Raw genomic sequence first — 17,662 nt, 5'->3', positions numbered from 1 at the left:
GAACCTTGACTAAGGATCCTAATGGGAAAGAAAGGAGAAACAAGTAGAGTTGTCATCGTCCAGTCATGGGTTCTGTGAGTCAGCAACGGATAGCCTGGGCTCCAGGAGTTAGCAGCATCACCCATCCTGCCTGGTACCAGGCACATGGTGCTCTTAGCTTCACTGTTACTGTTTCGGGTGAGTCATTGAGAAAACAGACAGGAAAGATCCATGGACTTAGCTGGTTCAGTCCCAGGCCTGAAGCTCTGCACAGCTGAGTCTGGGCCACTGGCGGTGACTCACTGTGACCCTCATGGGGTTATCGAATGCAAGACTGGAAGTGCTTTCCAGAGGGCATGTGGTCTTTCATACTACCAATGGAGGATCCTACCTCCTGCAAACATTCTGACTGAAAATCCATTCTGGTCCTTAATGAGTGAGAAAATAAAATGAAAACGAGATCATTTCTGATATTAAAGTAAAGTATACAAGATACATTTGGCTGGTCCAACTGAAATGAGACATTTTGGAGTTTTTGGTGTTTCTTTCATTTATCGTCCTCTTCTCTTCATGATAAACTTCCATTGCCATTCATTCATCTACTCATTCCACAAACATTTACCAAGTGCCTGCTAGTGGCAGTTTAAACTGTTACCTTCTATGTAAAGTTTTTTGCAACACCCCTGAAGGGTCACTTCCTTCTGCCTTTCCAGAGTACTCTCTTCATACCTCTCTCATGCATGTCACAATGATATATCACTCCCCTCTTCCTCTCTGTAGAACCCTGATGTTTCTGCTTGAAGGGAGAAACAGTCTTAAATGAAAATGAATAATGAATGGAGAAAGAAGGCTCAACTTAAGCATAGAAGCTCTTATTGCTCAGAGAGGCGATACAGCTTGGTGTTTGAAGGTATAGGCTCATAAGTCAGACTGCCTTGGTTTGAATCCTGGCTCTGTACTTACCAGCAGTATGATCCTAGGCAAGTTACTTAACTACTCTGTGCCTCACTTTCCACACGTAGGAGGAGACTATAATAACAGTACCTACCGTAAAGTGTCTCTGTGATGATTAAATAAGATAATCTATAGTAAACATTTTGAGTAATGCCAGACATAAAATAAGTACTCAACAAATATAAACCAGCACTGCTTATTCTTCATCCTCTATGGAGCTCATATTTTTTGATAAAAGGCTTATACATGTGGTTGGACAATTAGAGTATGGGGAAGAGAGAGAAATCCAGATTCAATTTGTTGCTAATAAATGGAGACAAAAAAAAAACAATGAATTTTCTGTTTTGCCATTATTCTTTCCCAGCTAAACAGGAGCCACACCTCCTAACTTTCCCTTCCTTTGCTTTATATGTAATATGGTACAATAAGAAAGGTGCTGGAATATCACTGTGCATCGATGTTTATAACAAACAAATGTAGTTGCAGGGCTTAATAGTCAAATAGGAAAAAGAAAAGGTCTATTTTTTTTTTATTGAAAAAAAGTAGGTAGACTTTGGATAAGTTGCACTATATTCGCTATACTAACTGCTAAGATACCCGTGAAATAAATGGTCACTTTCAGGAAGCGGTCAGCAATTCCTAGTCTAGAAACATGACTTTGAGACTATTTGGGTGATCTTAAATTTTACTAAGCTCTTCATAATGTCTTTTAAAAATATCAAATGCACTTTCTTGAAGTTTCCTTCTGACACCATCTCTGGTCCTGCAGCTCTTGCTGGTTCCCCATCTTTATTCAGTGTTACACCTTCGACAGTAACTAGTCACAGAACTCTTGGAAATGTCAAATGAAACACTGGAAAAAATGCCCATACACATGGGAACCCCTTGTAGCAGGTCACGGAAACGAGAGAAAGCATCAAAACACACAATGTAACTGCCCCACATAGAGCAGCACATAGAGCAGAGGGGTCTCACACCAAGCTAGAAGTTGGAGAAGAGCACTAAGAAAAAGAAGGCCAATAAGGCAGAAGAGGTGACCCAATGGGCAGAGCAGTGAGAGGGGAATTCTGAGAGCTCCTGGGAAGCTCTCATACCCCCTCTGACTGCCTAATCCGCTTTCCCAGGATCTCTGACTTTCCATAATTGGATTTTCTTTCCCCATCTCTTCTACTTCTCTTCCCTATCTTTCACTTTCTTATGAACTAAAAGTGGCCTTGACTTGCCTCTGATAAGGCAAACACTTAGCCCAGTGGTTCTCAAGGTTTGTTGTATTCGAATTCAGTGCTGGGTGGTTTCCATTTGCCCCTCAGGTCTACGTGCCATCCTTTCTCCTTGCCCCTGGCCCTGGGGGACTGGCTCATCTTCACTAAAACAGTGGGCTCCCTTGTCTCTGGCTTCTAATTAGAACTAAGCAAAGTGGGATTGGGATGTTTGCACCCCTGTCAGGCCACCAAGCTCTGGCTGCATCCCTCCATCAGGAGAGTCCTGAGCACATCCTGTCTGGGAGTCCCCTCCACATCGTCCTGCTCCGAGTATCTCATACCCCTAATACCCTAGCTCTTCATAACTGCACCTGGCTTCTCACTAGCCAGAGTACAGTACATGTGGCATCCCCTCACCCTGACTACCTCTTTGGAAATGGACCCTTATTAAATGCTCCTTCAGTTATCCCAATTTTAGTGTATCATCAGGTTCCTGCAAGGTACTGACTGCAGGAATCAACAGGGAGCTTATATAAAATTCAGATTCCAATTTTGAATGAATAGTAGGTCCAGAAGGACATCAACATTATCTTCTTTTCTTCAATGTTTGCTAGAATGTGTGTGCTCTCTAGGGAGAGAAGAAAATTAGTGTGAGAAAGAGATAAGCAAAGTGAGAAAGAACTCTCCAGGGAGGATGACAGGCACACATGCACACATGCTCTGTATGTATTTTAAACCACTGGGTCTGGGACTCAAACTGTAAAGTCAGCCATGTGTGATTCAGGTGCCATAGCCACCAGGCTACTGGCTGGCCTACAACATTCTTAATAAGCACCTAATTCTGATCCTGGTGCCCCGGGATAATTTTGAAAGAGATTTGACTATACTCTGTCACACTGGACCTCGTCCAGATTTAGTCAAATAGTAGGAATAATGCAACCCCCATAGTTCCCATTGTTCAATCGTCTCTTCTGAGAAGTGCAAATTTTTGTATGAGATCATTATGAGCTAAGTTGGGAAAGGCAGGGAGATTTCCAAACCAAGTTCTAGAGTTTGTGGGAAGGTCTCTGGTAACCAGAAAAAGAATTACAGACTCTTAGAATATGTGACATAAAGCTTCTCAACACCTCATTGATTTATGCTGGCACCGTTTACCCATAGCCGAGGGCCCCTGAAGTTTATTTGTATTGATTGCAACATCACTGACAAGATAGGGAGATGTAATTGATGGCAGATGCCCAAACTTGAAATTAAAGAGTGGGGTTCATGCAAGCCAGTCATGTATGCCACTAGTCTACCCAACAGATGTTAATTGCACAGTGTGAAAGGAAGGCAGTTGGCCAAGGAGCAAAATCAGATCGTTAATAAACTGGTATTAGGAAAACAATAAAGACGACCAGTGAGGCAAGCAGAGAGACTCCAAAACCTTCTTGGATTCTGAAGTCATAGAGACTTACCATTTTAGAAGTGTGTCCTATTTTGGAGGTATCAGGTACATTCTCAGAAGGTGTCTATTCCAGATATTTAGGATAATATTTATTTAGGCAGCAGGATAGGCAGCAGAGGCTGCTGGAAAAGAACGAGGCCTCTTCTGGGAACTGTAACCTCCTGCTTGTCCAGTTCACTTGTTAGAACAGTAACTTGAAAGGTAGACGGGGCCAGATTATGGTCTTCACAAGGATGTGCTGCTGAAGTGGGTCCCCACCTCTAGTGCCCACCTTAAAGGTCTTCAAGCAATAATCTAACCATGGATGCCCCTTTAAAGATAATGTAATATAACCTCTGCTCTAGCCAAAGCTTGTGCCAGAACAGTCCCCTGATTAAACAAATGCACAATGACATGAATGAAGCACATGTTCTCCTGGCACTCTGTCTCCTGCTGCAGCACATCTAGGTGATGTGGCATTAATCCCAGGGTAGCCCTAGAAAAGCACAGTATAATAGAAAGAGGATGGGCCATAGTATCCAAACCCTGGGTTCAAATCTTGACCCTGCCACTTTAAGAGAATTATTTGATGATTCTGGTTATTTGTTTCTTTGTTAAGAATACCAGATAACACCAAGAACCTTGTAAGAGGATGTAATCATTATTACTATATTGAATCATAGCAGTGCGGCCATTGGGTTGTCAGAAAGGTCATGACATATTTTTTTTCTATGTAAGAATGTGTCGTGACTTTTCCAACAACTCAATATATAGTGGAAGTTTCTTTCCTGACAAATGGTAGCAGTCATTCTGGCTACAATTTTAGAAGCTCTAGTCAAGTCCCATATCTCCTTTTTCCTTCCTGTTTGTCAAAGCCCCAGGTCAGAGACAATGCACCCAAAGTGAAAATCTTGCATCCAGGGAAATGCACAGTAAAGTTCACCTACCTTGTTTGAGATTCAGAGATATTGACAGTTCATTCTGAGAGATCCAGGTTCTAGGGAAACTTGGTTCCTGCCTAGGAAAGAGTTGCAGCAATGACTATCACATATCCCTCCAATTTCAGTTTCCTGGGCACCTTTTTCCCCAGTGGAGAGTCAAAGCAAAAGCTATAGACACAGTCCATTAAAACTCAGTGGAGTGTGGCCTGCAGCTGGCATGGTGGTTAAAGCACTAGATCCCACATAGGTAATCACAGTTCAAATCCTGGATCGGGGGCTTAAAAATCATGCTGGGCATGTGTGCTTGTGTGCCAAAAATTCCCCAGAGGAGAATGGAGGACAAAGGAGTAGAGTGTGGCCATCCCTCTTGGGAAAGTGATTTCTCACTTTCTCCAGAAAACACATGTGCCCTATGACAAAAACCTAAAAATCAAACAAACAGAACAACTCAATAAAGTATATTAGCATGGTTCCTATATTGGGGAAAGCAGAGTAGCATATGACAAGTTGGAATTCATTTGCATGAGCTTTATTGGTGAGTAATTTTTAAATTACATATTCAGTGCATTTACTTAGGTGCTGGTACCATATGTAACTCTGGAATTATATATATATATATATATATATATATATATATATATAAATAAATATCCTTGTTCTACCAAACTTAGTTCTTCAAACCTGCCATCTTATCCCTGACCTGCCTCAAACCAGTATTTGACTAGAGTCATTCAACATTTATGATTCTGGATTATTTCATATCTAATTATACTAGAAAAGCATTTGTGTCCTGTTATTAACACCCATCCACCCATAATAGCATATACATTATTAAGTTCTTACTACATGTGGGTGCCCTCTTAAAGCTGGAGATACCTGAATAAATATGAGGAGACAGTCTATTGAAAGAAACATTAAAGCATCAAGTTTGGGATGAAGCACTTGATCTTCATGACCTATATCTGTCCCCAAACAGTCGATATCCCTATGGTATATAGAATCTGTCTAACCCTAAACCAAACCACTCGATTTCCACTTATTGATTCCAAGCCTCTCCCCATTCTCTGCCCTCCCTGGCCTCTCAGTGCATCAGACAAACCAGGAATTGTCTCAGAGTAGTATCTGTGTCTAACACCAAGATACTAACTAATAGCCTATTCAGGAACCTCATTGATCAGAGTTGCACCTAACCCTCAACCCAAACCTGATAGCTCCCTTCTCCTCACCCAGCTGCAAGATAATTTGCAAACAATACTTTGAAAGTCAAATAATGTCTCCCTTATTATATATTGTTTTAAAATTTTTATAGATTTTTTTGTTAAAACAAAATATAGCTCTGTAGCTCCACAGCTGCTATTATGTTCAAGAGAGAATCAGAACTCTGGACCTTGCTGCCTAATTGCTCCCAAAGTCTACATTACATAGAAAGATAGCTGAGATTAGACCCTGCCTATTTTATCTTGAGGGGAGGATAGTATAGAATCTGTTTAACTAATGGCAAGAGATGATAAGGGGCAATGTTTTTCTCTAAACAGGCAGGGCAGGTATCCTCCACATGTTTCTGTAGCCAGGCCTAGGAACATTGGCAGCAACCTGGCTTGTGCAAGAGCATGGTCTTTTAGTGAGTCTATTGGTTCTGTCCTAGCATAGGTAAGCAGCATTACACTGTATGAAATATCTTGATGAGATAAGCATCACACCTTATGAAATATCTGGGTGAGCTACCCGGAGGCTGAAGAGCCTGAGAGATTCTCAGTGCTTGCATAATTATAAATTTATTTTAAATTTACTCCATGGGCCTCCTCTAAACTCATCATTTTAAGTAGGGTTGCCTTTTCTACTCTTTCCTCAGGTTGGTATATCTCTGCTGTCTTACACTACAAAGTCAGTTTCCACTTAATTCTCTATGTTATGGTAAATCACTTATGTTTAGGGTTTCAAAGGCAATCACTATATTTTTCTCTCTCCAGACATATAGACAGAAGATCCTAAGTAGTTGTTGATGACATTGGAACCTGAACTTTGCCAGCTTTTCATCCTGTGTCACAACTGGGTCAGGATTAACAAAACAGTGGCCTCTGCCTCAGGAAGATAATTAAATTTCTAATGACGGCCAAGTTCAGAGAAAGCAGGTCTAACAAGAAACTGAGTTGCCTGTTGGCACTCACAGAGCAATAGGTGACAGGATGCAAGGGGAAGGATAGAGTCTCCAACTAGAGCAGTGCCTGAAATGACCTTTGCCACTTGAGTTCTTTCATGTTTGTAGATGCTAAGGAAATCACTGTGATTAGTGATGGCTAAGTAGGCAAGGAGAGCTAACTTCATTCTTAATTCCTTTCATTGATTGATTGATTGATTGATTTAAATCTCTAGAGGGCTCATGTGCCAAGAAGAAAAAGTGATGACAACAGAGCAGACCTTTGAGAGAGCTTTCTGTGTGCAAGCTAGGTTTCCTACCTCTATGTGTTACCTGAATCTTCCCTGCAAGCCCATGAGGTGGGAACTATGGGGTCTTCGGGAAAGTCATGATGCATTTTTGCAAAGAAAAACATAGAAACATAGGTCATGACTTCCCGATGACTAAATATTATAATCTCTTGGGGCAAATGGACTGCTGCCACATTGCATACAGAAGCGCAATACGACATACAGAAAGTGACATTGCAAGTAGATCAGTATCTGTGAATTCGTAAACATTGATATTTTATTGATGTGGGTGCATTGGGATCAACAGGGCCATTTGTGAAGATAGCACACCTCACTAGAAACTGACATTTCTTGGGACTCACTCTAAACCAGTTGCCTAGTCTAGAAAGTAAACTTGTGCCTCTGGAAGAGGAACTGGCAACAAAATAAACTGGTTGCACAAAGAAAAAAAAAACTGTAGGGGCCAGCAGATGGCATAGCAGTTATGTCGTAGGACTCCCACATGGCCAGCTGAGGTTTGAGTCCCATACCCAGTGGCTTTAAACTCACACTCGGCATGTGTGTGTGTACTAGGAGGACAATGGTGGAGAAGGGATTGCAGTGTGGCCATCCCCCCTTGGGGTGGGATTTCTCACTTTCCCTCTTCTTGTCTCTGTCTCTCTCTTTCCAGCAAGTACATGCACCCTAAGGCAAAAACTGCTAAACAAAACAAAACAAAACAAAACAAAACAAAACTGCAGGGAGGTTCTGAGTTCTACTCAGAAGAGGTTCTGAATCCAGACTAAGTGTATGGTCTTCTATGAAGTAATCAATAGGGTTCATATTACTCTTACAAGGAGAAAGAGGAAGCAACAGACAGGGCTCACCTTATGAAAGAAAGAGCAAGCAACCATCTATGTGTCATAGGTGCTGAGGTACAGGAGACTCCAGCCCTCTAATCACTTTCCTCATTCGATTTGCTAACAATTCCTCAATAGAACAGAATGTAGTGCATACTAGGAATTCAATAAATGTTAGTTCCCTTATTTAGTTGGTAGGATACAAATGCCTTATCAGTAAAATACACCTTCCTGTTACTTCATTTATAATCACCATTGTTAAGAATTGGGTTTTGCTAAATTGAAAGGGAGGGAGATCCTGAGGATACCAAGCACTTAGGGATAGTAAATACCCAGGGAAGATGAAAAATATGGGAAATACAGAATTAAACACTGAAGAGTAGCTCTACATGATTTCTCCAATGTTCCCTGGGGCAGTTACGGAACCAGAGGAATGGATAAAGAGATTCCAGCAGCCTGTACAAAGCCATAGGTCCAATCTTAGACACACACCTAGTCTATGGGCACCTAGCTATGCTTATGCCATAGCAAACCTGTGTGCTCTTACCAATACGCTCCATGCACTTCTCTTTGTCCCTTTTGTGGGAAAGTGTTAGCTGATTCTCCCAATGAGTGTCCACTTGGGGGAAGATGTAGGTGCATTTGTTGTGTGTGTATTTTCCTCTCCCTGTTAATTACACAGAATGTGAAGGTTTGGAATTTCTAATGACACAACTGTTTGAATTTCCTTCATAAATATTTGAAAATTAAAAAAAAATTAAGAGAGATTTTTGCCATAGGGCATATGTATTTGTCAGAGAGACAGAGAGACAGAAAGCAAGAAATAACACCCCCCCCAGGGGGGAATAGCCATGCCATAATCCTTTCTTGTCCATTCTCTTCTTGGGATCTTGGACACACACACACACATACACACACACCCACACACACACACACCCCAGCATGAGTTTTAAGCCACCAAGTCTAGGACTTGAACTGTAGTTGATTATTTGGGAGTACAGGGACATAACCATTACACCATCTGCTGGTCCCAATATTTGAAATATTTAAAAATCAAGATGCTCAGAAAAATTCTCACTAGTTTCAAAATTAGAGGCCTTTTACATCTTCCACTACCCACTCTATCATCTTAATCATAGTGAGATTTTCTTAGCCTCTACCAAAAAATAACGTTCTCAACAACCTGTACCTGTTGACAAAGACTGTTCCATGAAAGGGCTAACGTTACTTTCATCTTCATAGCTCCAGTGCCTGGCAAACTGAAAGTATTTAAAAATGCTTGTTGAAACCATCAGGTGATTTTACTATTTACAGAAATATATGTCAAAATAAGAAATATATGTCACAATATTTATGAAAAAGTCTCAGTCCTGTATTTAACATTGGCTTAGTAGAGTAGGAAAATAAAAATATGCTTGGTATGGTTAAATACTAAAATTAGTCATCTATATGTTATCTGTGTTTCTCATCCCTGGCTGTGCATTAGAATCACCTGCGAAGCTTTGTAAAAACCACAGATGTCTGTAGCTCACCCACAGAGATTCCGATTAGATCTGTCTGGTCAGGGTCTATATTTTTTAAACAGTCCCCAGGTGATTCACATGAGCATTCAGGATATGAATCACTGTAACAAGTGCTAGAGAACATAATTAAAATAAATGCCAGTAAGAATCAGAGTGTGTGTGTATGGGGGGGGGGGAATCTTATGTCACAATTGAAACTTGTTTTGAACCTTAAGTCAGAGAGAGGATTTGGATGGGTAGCAATGGAGAGAGGAGAACATTCTGCTTGGGAAGGTGGGATGGAGATGTTCTGAGAAAAAGGAAGGTGGAAATAGGGGGTGTTGGGAGATGTTGGTCAAAGAATACAAAATTTCAGTTTGGCAGCAGGTTTTAAGTCAAGAGATCTATTAAGCAATATGCTGATATAGTTAATAACAACGTACTGCATACTTAAAAATTACCGAGATTCCAAGTGTTCTCATCATAAAAAGATGATGAGCTGATGAGGTACTGTGTGTGTTAATTGGCTTGATTTAGCCATTCCAAATGCATATTTTAAAACATGTCACACATCATAGAAACGTATACAACTTTTGTCAGTTTAAAGAATGAAGTTTTTAAAGACGGCAAAGTTAAAAAAGGGAAGAGTTGGAAATTAAATTGATACTATTTGCTGAGCAGCAGCCACCTAACAGGGGATGGGTGCAAAGGTTTAAGTGTGAAGAAAGATGGTGGCTCTGTCTGAAGTGACACCACCTGGCTACCTAAAAGCAAAATGAATAGCCTTGGTGGCCAAAGAAAATGCACAGAGGGAAAATATGCTTTAGTCACTAAACTTGCAAAGTAGGCTGTGGATGGCTACAAAAAAAAAAAAATTGTCTTGAAGGAAGGTCGAGATAAAGAAATGCGTGCATTCTGTATCCAAGATTCCATTATGAAGACGATCTTGAAAATGGCACATGGATCTGCGTCCCCAGATTCTTGGACTTGTTAGTCTGAGGAGCTGCCCCTTAATGATTGAGGGTGTTTTCCTGGGTTTCATTCACCTTCCAGATTTTCAGGTTTCTTTTCCTCAGTGGCAAAGCCTTTCTGCTCCTTTCTTAGGGAGTACTACTGATTATAGGTAGAAGTGGAATCAGAGATCATTGGAAGTAGGAAGGAGATTCAAGAGGAGGAATGACAATATTTTAAATAAAAAAATGATCCAAGTGGAAAGTCAGAGGGTGGGTGTACAAGATTCTTGCCTGTTAAAATGCAAAAGGAGATATTAAAAAAGAGGTAACTGTGGATGTTCCCCTCCCCTCAAATAGTCAGGTGAGAGATGGTTGATGGCATACACCAAATTTAGTAAGCTCACTTGTGACATTCGGAGTGGTTTCATTGGATGACGTACTTTCAACAGCAGGTGTGGGACAGATCAGGAGATTGTGAAAGAAGCCAGAGCACCTCAAGATGTACTGATATTTTGCTGATCTCCTTCAACAACAGCTTGTCTCTTCCTCTACCCAACTGAGGGCGAACAATGAGAACAAACAAAAAAAAAAGGAAAATTTTTAAAAATAACTTAAGAAGAAGGTAAGACCCCCCCACCCACCACCACCAAGTTTCCAAGATTGTAAGAAGTACGTCATGTCTGCCTAACAATGAGTTATTATTAGAGTAGTAGAAAATAGCAGCAAGTAAAGGCTACAGATTTCGCCCAGAGGCAGAGCAGACAAAAGGAACAACAGCTTCCCAGGAAAGCAAGATGATTCCTGTTTAACTCATCCAAGAAAACTCGCCCGAGAATGAGTCCAGAAACCCTAACTGTGTCTTGGAGAGAGCTGGTGGCTGTCCCATCACAGTGACACCAGCTGCTTCGATGGGTGCCGGAGCAAGCCACTGTTTTCAGGCTTTGGTGAGTTGCATTCATGTGTCTGCTTGAGCTAAGCAGTCATCTGAATGAAGATGATTGTCTGGATCTGCACGTCAGACGATGCTTCCTAGCCCTCATAGTAAGTACATATTGTAAAGGTTTCAGCCTATTTTATGCCTTCCCTCTGACGATCCAAGATGTCTATAGCCAGAATCACCCATTCCATCCTCCAGCTCAGGCCTTAGTCCCCAGACAATGTGAACTTGAGACAGGAAATACTGAAACAGATTCAGTATTTTCTCATCCTCTCTTCCCCCTGGGAGATGCACCTCAGTAGTGAGTCATTCTCCAGATTAGGTTAAACCAGCTGACCACTGGGATCCTGTTACTTGAGTCATCCTCACTCATTATTAGCTTGTACTCCCCAATGGACTTCTTCCCTTTCCCTGGGTTATAGTTCTCTGGTCTAATATCTGTGCTGTAGTAACAGAATTTTTATATCCAGGTTTTGCCAGTGAGCCAATGTGATGAACTTTCTGGACCTGCTTCCCCATCCTACCATCTCTTGTCCTGCTCTTGCTATCAGTAGTAGAATCAAAGGAGGTTCTATTCAGTGCTAGGGCATGGATTCCTATGTACAAACCTACCAGAGCTTGGAAGCCTGCCCTGACTTCCAAGAATTGCTTGCCTCCAGTTCCCAGTAGGTTCTGCCCACCTTTTGGCATACTTTACCATTGTACTTGGAGCACCTGGTACCAATGATATAGTTAAACAAGCATGTAGAAGGATGAACCCTTTGCACCTGTGCCTTCCTCAAACTCTCATTTTCTGGCCAGCCCCACCCTGGTGGGCATGCCCAGTGCCAAATCTCAGTCGCTTCCCTGCCCACAGTGTCCTGCTGCCAACAAAACTGCGCACCTCTTGATAAACCCTGGCTCAAGAGGAGCTCACATGGGAAAGCACCAGTCTCAAAGCTTCCTTGGTAATTGAGGATGTTAGTGGGCAGAAAAGGAGGCTGGTGCCCTGATTCTAATATTCACTTTGCTTCTCCTTGAGAATTCTGGTTAATAAGAAAGAAACATATTGCTAAATAAAGATAGCAATGTGAGTTCCATTCGACTTTTAATTCGAGGTAGACTAGAGAGTTTACTAGGGCTTCTAGCCTCTCAGAATTGAAGATGGCCAAGGCTTCTCTGTAAGGCTGATTTAACCACCCAGTCCCAGGCTGAGAAGTTTGAGAAAAGACCTCCCTGTTCTGAGGTAAACCCTCTAAGGAACTGACCACAGAGCTCATTGTTGTGGAGCATAGGGGGTAGTCCAAGAGAAATCAAGAGATTAGGAAGCATGGACAAGCAATGACCTTGAATTTTTAACCATTACCAGAGAGATATAGTCAAACTACAAAGAACAAGAAAGGAAAAAAGGAAATATGAACAACCAGAAAACAATGGACAAAATGATAGGAATAAGTTCTCTCATCTAACAATAATAACCTTGAATATAAATGGATTAAATTCCTTAATTAAAAAATATAGACTGGCTAAATGGATAAGAAAACAAAACCCAAGTATATGCTTCCTACAAGAACTCACTTCACTTGTCAAGGCCCATGTATACTGAAAGTAAAAAGACAGAAAAAAGATATTCCACTCAAACAGAAACCAAAAGTGAGCAGTATACTGTCAAATAAAATAGACTTAAAGTCAAACACTATAAACAGAGACAAAGAAAGTCATTATATCATGATAAAAGGATCAATTCAGCAAGAGGAAATAACAATGGTACATATATATATATATGTATACCAATACCAGAACACCCAAGTAGGTAAAGCAATTATCATTATATCAAAAGGGAGAGAAAGACTCCAATACATAATTGTTGAGGACTTCAACGCCTACTTTTAGTATTGGAGAGATCATCTAGACAGAAAATAAACAAAGAAACATAAGATTTAAACCGCTTGGCCAAATGGGCGTAACAGACATTGTATCTAACATTTGCAGAGTACACATTTTTCTCAGCACAAGAAACATTTTCCAGGATAGACTGCATCGTAGGCTGTGAAACAAATTTCAATAAAATGAAAAAATCAAAATCATATTAAGTACAATGCTAGGGACAAGAAATATCAGTAACAACGTTGGATGTTAACTTTCAGGATTTAAGCAGAAAGATTGGACCACAGCAACACTGCATATTCAACAGAAGAGAGTTTGAACTTAAGACTGAACTGGTGAAATAGAATTTTATGACTTTTGAGTAAAACATTATTGATTTTTTTTTTACTATGCTTTATTTTCCAAACTTACACATTTTACTTTCTTTTGAGTTGTTGATAGGTTCAGCAATTTGTTACAATAAAATGGAAATACTTTTCTTCCTTCCTGACCCCTCTTGAATTGATAATATTTGGGAGTATTCTTATTTTGTGGCAGAAGGGGTATTTGAATAAGTTCAATAATGCCTGTTGCATTGAATCAGAAATTGGAAATACTCATTATTGGACAGGGCTTTAACTGGAATGTCATATCTGAAGATCAATCAGAAAACTATGGAACTAAGGTGGATCTCAAGTAAGTCAACAGAAGCTCTTGGAAAGATGGCCTTGTACCATAAATAGTACTGCCTGGCAGAGAGGATCAGAGACAATATATGAAAGAATTTATAACATAAAATAACCTGGACTTTCCCAGCCCAGCATTGTAACCAGTAGAGATTGCAAAAAAGCAACCACACCAGAGGATTATCTTGATAAAGACTTTGAAGGAAGATAAAGAGACTGATCTTTGCTAGTAGATGGTATATCACAGAATACTTGGTAGGCTGGGCTGAATTGAGAAGGTTTTTGTGTGACTAGTGTGCTGGGCATTTGCTTTTCAACAATTTGAGTAACTGACATGTAAATATTTTCCCTAAGATATTTAAAACCATATTGTTTCTGTTGTTATAGAGTTACAAACAAAATTATACAAAATTATAAGAAATATTTTGAACATTATTTTTAAAATTCAGTATCTTGAAATTTTGAAAGATACTGTCAAGAACTATGAATATGAGCTAAAATTTTTTGATATGTAAAGTAAATGTTTATGGAAAAATGTAAAAGTAAATTAATTAATTAATTAATGAAAAAAATCATATCAAGTACCTTTCTTAATAATAATGAAATAAAACTGGAAATCAATAGCGAGAGGAACTTTGGAAGCTATACAATACCTGAAAATGAAATAACATGCTTTTGAATAACCATGGAGTCAATGTGGAAGTTAAGAAAATTTTAAAAGTTCATTGAAACAAATGAAAATAAAAACACAACTTAAAAAAACCTAGGTGATACAGCAAAACAATATTAAGGGGGAAGTTTATAGTGATAAATATTTACTTCAAAAAAGTCAAAAAGTTTCAAGTAAACAACTTAATGGTATATCTTAAGGAGTTAGAATATTGAGAACAAACCAAATCTAAAATTAGAAAAAGGAAAGAAATAATAAAGGTCAGGCCAGAAATAAGCAAAATTGAGACTAAAAGAACAATACAAGAGGTCAAGAAAACAAAAGGTTGTTTTTCGCTTACTTACAGAAGAATATAGATTTAAGAAATAAGTAAAGGGTTTTTGTTAAATAAGTAGATTTCAGCTGCTACTGTAACAAAACATGTCGTGAGGTGATAGGTTTATCTGCCTCACTATAGTGACTATCTATAGTCATAATATCATGTATAGATAGCTTTATTTCTTTATCTTCATGTATCCCATAACATCTAGTCATAAATCTCAAATATAAATAACAAAATGTATTTTAAAAATAACAAGAAGAGAAAAACAGAGAGATGTTAAAATAATTTAAAATTATGAGTGTCAAATTTTATATTCACATCCTGTTGCAACTACATCAAAAACCACAGGCTTGAGGTCACATCTATGTCATTATGGCAGTTCAAATTTAACCAAAAAAAGTAAATGTTTGTGAGTATAGAGCTACTTACCAAAGCTTTCCATTATTTATGACTTCAGAATGGCCAAACAGACATGTCATTTACCTGAATAAAGTTCAGATAAATAAAAACAAAACAAACAATAAAAACTACAGTTTCTAGGCTACTGATCCCTTTGACTAACTCTTAAAACTGATAAGCTGGGACAGAGACCAAATCATAATTCAATTCTGTTAAATATTTAATCAATACACAATTATAGTCAAGTCATTTTCAGAGGTCACTCTAATCATTGGAATCCATGGCTAAAACCAAATTCTCTGTGCAGTGGGCAGTGGGGCAGTGGGGCAGTAGGACCAATGCATGGGTGCTAAAAGAATTTACCAGAGACTGAAACATGAACATAAGCAGAAGTTAAATTTATTAGCCCTTGGGAGAGAGTGCCCAAGAGAGGCTGGGCCAGAATATCCGGGGCAAGACTTGAGTAGGTTTGCAGGTTTGTGCCATTTGGTGGGGAGGGTAAGAATAAAAGGTAAGGTCTTACCCTAAAAGGTAAGACCTTTTTATGGTCTCAATCTTAGAGGGAGAGTAAGGATAAACTCTACAAGCTCCTGTCTAGATGGGGCTGGTTGTTTCTCAGGAATGTATCAGCTGCGGGTGATTGTCAGAGGTGGAACCAGAGGAAAGTCCTGAACATCTGTTTTTGCCATAGTAAAAGCTTATGGGAATGGGGGCTTTCTCTTGGGCCCTTAACCTGAGCAAGTTTGTTTATGTTCTTAGGTCAGGCTCATCTTAGATCCTCTTTATTTACCCTTGCTAATTTTCTTAAAAACTGTCACATTCTAGAAACTTACTGTCAAAAACACTCATATTTTATCATCCTCATATACTCTGGATTCTCTAAAGTAATTTGGTATCCTTGGCATAGTTTTCTTTGTCAAATAGCTCTCTTCTGCTATAATAAGATCCATTGAGAGAGATGTGGACGCTTTGTTAACCATCTATTCTGTTCACACTAATGAAACACCCATTGTCCACCCAAACTGGAAAGAAGTCAGAGAGTCATCAAGTTTTTCTGAAAGGTCTCTTTGTTTTCCTTATGTGCTACCCAGAGCTCACCTATTCATACCCTGTGAGCTCAGATCTCAGAGCTTTGGGTGCATTGTCTTACAAGTGAAATTAAATGAATGAAAGTGTTGTTCCCTCTAGGCTCATCTTCAATGAGATACTTCCCATGTCAGAGACCTCCGGTAACTTTCATGTGTCTCCAGGCAGGAGATACCAGTAAACACCAGACAGGGAATGGAAAACTGTGCCTGGTTCTATGACTTTTGTCTATCATCTTGCTTATACCTTCTGGTTCCTAACTTGACTTAGAATTTCATTTCTTCTCCAAATGGGAAATAGATATTAGAGTTCCTTTGCATGAACTTCTGTTATCAGCTCATTTCCTGGTGGTGTGCATCTCTCTCTCCATGTCTCAAACAAAACCTGACACATTTGTGAGTGTTCCTGTTATTGACCGCGCTCACTTTATGATTCTCTTTCAGCAAAATCCTCAAACCTTAGTGTACACCGAATAACCTGGTAGGCTTGCTATACTACAGATCACCATGCTCCCCTTCCAGAGTTTCTAACTCAGTTATTATAGCGCAAGGTCCAATAATTTGCATTTCTGAATTTTCACAGGTTAGGCTGATACTACTGGTCCAGGGCCACCCTTTGAGAACCACTGCAATAAACCAGCTAATAGTAAATTTGGGTTCTTTCATAATTGTTGCAGCCTTGATGCCTTTCTATTCTTGGTGCAATGTTTCATTTATTTCTCTGTTTTGGTTATTCCATTGACAGCGTTATGCCTCTTAATTTGTGATCTGTTTTTTGGGCAAGCAAGCATAATACAAACCTCACCATCTTCCCATAACTTTTAGTTGGTACAGTGAACTGACCTGGCTCCAGGAAAATAACTTATTTCTTTGATAAAAAGTAAGGTCCTTGGCAGTGCTAAAACCACACAGTATCCTTTAGAAACTTAATGTGCCTTATGGTATTTACTGATAGATACCCAGACACATGTAATAGGATATAGATCAGCCTCATTTAAGTAAAGTTTGCTGGGGGAGATCAGAGTTGCTCCCCGTAGGACTTAAATTAGGTACAAAGCAATTAACTTTAAGCAACCAAAAAATTGGCTGTATAAAAATTCCATTTCAAATCCACTCTTAACTGCGAGCTCATTACCAGGTACCTTCACTACGTAAGAGACAAACAAGTCTCCAGAGATGGAAAACTAAAACTCAGTTTTGAGACATCTTTCCAAATATGGAAATTGAGGAAGCTATAGATCTGATCTTCTATAAAGGTCAGCTATTTCTACAGATTTTCTGACTGTTTAGTTCATTCCTGTACCTGGAAAGATAAATTTTCTCATTACTGAAAACAAGTATATTTGGGTTTCAGGTCTACTGATGAAGTTGTGAGATACTAAATACCCTCAATTTCATTCTATTTCTTTCTGAGTGTGAGAATTTTAAATAACTTTCATCGAGAGCCAATACATCAGTTCAGTAGAACATTACTTTTCCAAAGCGTGATTCTTTC

At 39.4% G+C, this 17,662-nt stretch overlaps 1 pseudogene; it reads left to right on the top strand.

Moving 5' to 3' along the window:
* Positions 1 to 210: 210 nt before the first annotated feature.
* LOC102499487 (protein FRG1 pseudogene) overlaps positions 211 to 17,662 on the top strand; it is a 37,863-nt pseudogene continuing 20,411 nt past the window's right edge.

The sequence above is a fragment of the Tupaia chinensis genome, unplaced genomic scaffold, assembly GCF_000334495.1.
Source record: "Tupaia chinensis unplaced genomic scaffold, TupChi_1.0 Scaffold148108_1, whole genome shotgun sequence".
NCBI lineage: Eukaryota > Metazoa > Chordata > Mammalia > Scandentia > Tupaiidae > Tupaia > Tupaia belangeri.
The sequence above is the reverse complement of the archived record's forward strand: the minus strand, read 5'-3'. Positions and strand labels throughout refer to the sequence as shown.